Genomic DNA, 4,644 nt, shown 5'->3' on the forward strand with positions numbered 1-4,644 from the left:
ATTTTCGGTCTCAGAAACCCAAAGCAGGAGCCCTACTCTGTCCTAGAGTGTTGCTATGAAGACCCCCCGATATTAAAAAGACGAGTTGGAATGGACTTAGTAGCAAAGGATTATGGTTTTATTTATTCATTTGTTTTTAACTCTCATTTCAACACGTGGTTGACCTTTTTTAAAGGAATGAAAAAGAAAAAGGAAACAAGAAGGAAGAATGACACGTCTTCCATTCCAAATCTTAGAAATCTCCATGCATTTTACTTACATCTTCTGTATTTCTCCCTTCTGACCTACTGCATTTCCGGAGGGAGCACCACTGAGGCAGGGCCCCTGGGCAGTGCAGTCTGGAGTGCAGGTGTGTGGCAGGGGCGGGGAAGGGGTCTCTGGATAAATGATTTCGGAGCCAGGACCTGGAGGTGAGGGAGTCGGCCAAGCCACTGAACGGAGGAAAGGCAACCCAGGCAGAGAGAACAGCATGTGCAAGGCCATGTAGTTGGAGCAGGGTGCTGACGAGCAGGTGGGCAGGGATGGTTGGAAAGGCACTGTCTTACTCAGGGCTGTTGGCCACCAGACAGGTGGGTTCTGAGGGACATTCTGGAGTCCTGTGTTGGCTCTTGGGAGAGACAGCTTGGTGTGATCCAGCCCTGCTGCCCCCAAGCAGATGAATGTGGCATTGTCGTAGAACACAGTAAGGTGGCATCCCCCAAAGTGGATGCTGACTCATGCTTCGTGAGTCTGTGGGGAGAAGTAATTCAGTCCTCCTCAGCGCCCCCAGCCCTCTCAGCCCTTCTGACTCCGGTCTCTCCATTTCCTCATTCTTCTGGTTGCAGCAGGTGAGAAGTGACCCTGAAGTTAGACTGCCTTCAGGCACCTAGCAGAGCAGCCTCCACACCTGCTTCCCATGTAGGGGAGGACAGGCCCTTCCAACTCCAGCAAGAAGCCCATAATCCTGGCTCCTGGTTCCACCCCTTGCACCCTTAGGTAGACCTCCTACCTTTGATTGTGGGAACATAGGGCCCAGAGCAAGGCCTTCTCCCTTGTCCTTGTGGCTTCCCAGTTTAAGACACTTCATTTACTCCTTCTTTCGGCAATATCGATGGAGTGGCTGTTTTAGGCCAGACTCCCCTCTAGGGCATGGGCTATGGGAATGCATCAGACAGGCCCTAGTGCCCACCCTCAAGGAGCTGGACCCAGTGGGAAGAGACTGAAGGTCTTTCTCCCCATATCTCAATTGATGGGGTGCCCAGAGCCCCTGGCCTCCGAGTAGATTTTGGTCAATTCTTTCCTTCCTGTGCCCCTCCATGGCCCAGGAGGCAGCTCCTTGTGTTTCCATTGATTGGAAACACACAGCTTGCTGTGCCCCAGAAAAGGAATTCAGGCTAGGCACAGGGAAATTACTGATCACCGGGGGAAAAACTAGCAAACCCTGGAACACTAAAAGATGGGACTTCTCAATTGCTTATGTATGCTTAATTAAAAGGTTTGGGAACTATGCATTGCTGAGAGAGAGAGAGAAAGAGAGAGAGAGAGAGAGAGAGAGAGAGAGAGAGAGAGAGAGAGAGAGAGAGAGACTATACCCATCTAAGCCAGGCATCAACTAAGTCCATATGGAAGAAGCAGACGAGCCTGTGGTGATCCAAAGATGGCGATAACAAAATCCAAATATGCTGAAGGGAAAATTATCAGAGCTTAACTTCTGACCACCCAGTTTGCAGAAGGCTATGGAGGACAGTGGGAGCCTAAAATCCATCTGCCACTGTCTAGTCAGAGTAAGCCTCTGGCAGATCCACTCTGGCCACAGGCAAGGGACTAAACAGCTTTACTATCAGACAGGGATTATTGTAAACTTGATTGTGGTGGACCGAACCATGGTGTGATATGATAATTGGGCAGTTGACCTCCCTCTTGACCCAACCCGAATTTAGCATACTCTTAATGATTTTTTGCTTGTTCCAGGACAGAAATTTCTTCTTTGGCTTTTTGAATACGACTAGTGGTCTTTTCTTTTTTAATCTTTATCATTATGTTACTTTTATTTTCTTCCTTTGGCTTTAATTTGCTTTTTTATTGTTTCTGTTGGGTTTGCCAGTTTATGAAGCACAGAAGGAGCAGATGTGTAGAGACAATAACTGATGCAATGGTTTATCAGAGGGAGTGGGTGAGGGAAATGGGGACAAATAATGAATACTGGAGAGGTCAGGGAGCACTAGAACTGATGGTGATGATGTACACACAACCCTTTAAAAAGCTGACTTAACTATAGAAGTGGATGATAGCTGAATTTCATAACTCTAAAACCATTTTTAAAAAAGACTAACCCATACTTATCTATTTTTGAGATTTCCCCCAGAATTCTCTACAATTCCAGAATATATATATATATATATATATATATATATATATATATATCTCAACTGCACACTCAAGGGCTTAAAAGGGGGAAAGCAAAATGTAATAAAATAATAATAGTTTAAAATCAAGCATGTTGTGAAATCTCTCTCATGTTGTCAGCGATGCAGCTGATTGAACATTCACATCAGGGAGCCAGCGGAGAGGGGAAGCAACTGGGTGAGGCATGGGGACCCTCCTCACCTGCAGAGGGAGGAGGAGATGGGAGGAAAGGCGGTGTGTTAGGCAGAGACAGGGTCCCTGGGTGGAACCAATGGTTAACAGAATTGGCTGCTAATGAAAAATGTGGCTGTTTGAGTCTATCCAGAGGTAACTTGAAAGAAAGACAAATGACTTCCCCAAAGCGGCCTTTGAGAAGGAGCCTATGGAGCACAGTCTACAGGGACCAGCGTGGCATCGTCCTGACTTGGCTGCCACAGGCGGGTCTGGTAGGCAGAGAGGGCAGTACCAGCAGAGGAGATGGACCACGGGGAGGAGGAGCGTGGAGGTGAACGACGTCCACCCAGGCCCAGAGGAGCCACTGAGGTTTGTGAGCAGGAGAGGGGTAGGGCTTAGGAAGGACAGAGCGGGCTGGTCATCTCTTCCCCTCCACGGTCTTGATCTTCTGCTTCTTTCCAGGACAGACTCTCAACCTTCTTTGAAGAGCAAATAGGAAATTCAGAGCCCAAGAGCCCGGGCGCAGCGCAGGGCCTGCCACTTTCTAGCCGCGTGCCATGTGCTCAGACCACTGCCCTCTGCACCTTCAGTGGAAACGGCCAACAAATACCAAGCTGCAGAACAGTGGAGGTCCTTCGATGAGTCGCAACACATCAAGCCTGAGAAATGGCACCCGCATATATTAAGTGCTGCATAAACGGCACAGTCATTGTGATGATGACTCTAACAGTTCCTCCGTTTCCCCATGACAGAGACCAGCCCGTCTTCCTGTCTGCCACCCCGGAGAGCCCAGTGGCCGTAGAACAAGGCCATGCCTCTCTTTGGAGACCCTGGTTGGTGAGAACTGGTGTCTGGAAAAGTGGAGCAAGAATGGGGCTCCACCCATTGAATCTCTTCATCTCTCACTAAGACCTCATTTCATCTCTTCACGAAGCCTGTCGAAGAGGGGCCCCGTTGGCCCCACTTTGCAGGAAAGGGAACTGAGGCTCAGAGAGGTGAAAAGATCCGACCTAGTCCAAGCCCACCAATTCGGGGAGGTTTCCGTAGTGCCCTTGGCAGGCCTGGGACTTACACACCATTAGTTACACCTCTTCCAAAGCAAAGGAGGCCCAGAGGGTGAGGGCCCAGGTGAGGGGAGAGGGCAGAGGAATCTAAACGAAACATTGCTTTCCCAGGATGCTCTGGGACCCTAGAGCTGTACGTTCTAGAAGCCCAGGTGGGGAGGGGAGGACATGTGGGGGCACCTCTGGCCTTTCATCTGTAGCCCACAGCCCAACCTCCTCCCCACTCCTCAGTGGGGGGTCCCCAAGTCATTCACCTGGAGCTATAAATGAGCTTCATTCTGAGGCCCACCTGTTGCCTGGCAGGTATGTCAGGACCAGAGAGGCGAAGGGGCCTCTAAGGAGACAATGTGGCCTACCTGAACTAGCTTGTGCCAAACTTTTGAAGCCCCATAAAATCTTACCAAGCTTCTCTCTGCCAAACCTCCCTTGCCTGACTGACTGTTGTGCCCACATCTCAGCCACCCCACCCTCGCCTTCCGGAGCTCGCTCCAGGTTGAGCCCTGGGAAGCCCAGCTGATCAGAGACTGGACCTCTTCTAGTCTCCGTTTCTGAGCCAGGCAGGGTGGGAGCTGGGGGACCATGCCAGGTTCAATCAGGAAGACCACTCCAGTCTGGAAGCAGAACACCAAAGGTCCACTGTGATGCTCGCTCCTGCCTGGCATGGCCCTGCCCCCCGGCCGCCCTCGGCTATCAGCTGTGTGTGTCTGTGGTGCTCAGGAAGGCTGGCTGGGTGGTCCCTGAGGAGGCAGCTGAGAAGCAGGCCCAGACAGTCAGGTCTGGCCTTGACTGAGGGCTGTGTGGACTCTGTCTGCCGTCCCAAGACAGCGGGGCAATGCTGGGAATGCCATTGAGTGTGCTCGTTCTCAGATGCCACACTGCTGTCCTCGGGCAGGGGAAGCATCGCCACGCTCCTTCTGTGATGCTTAGGATCTGGGAGGGGAGGCCCCAGCCAAAGGTCGCTAGCCGACCACTAACCCAAATCTGTCTGACCACCGAGCGTCCAAGGAGCCCAAGTCCATTG

This window comes from Tenrec ecaudatus, chromosome 5 (assembly GCF_050624435.1).
Source record: "Tenrec ecaudatus isolate mTenEca1 chromosome 5, mTenEca1.hap1, whole genome shotgun sequence".
NCBI lineage: Eukaryota > Metazoa > Chordata > Mammalia > Afrosoricida > Tenrecidae > Tenrec > Tenrec ecaudatus.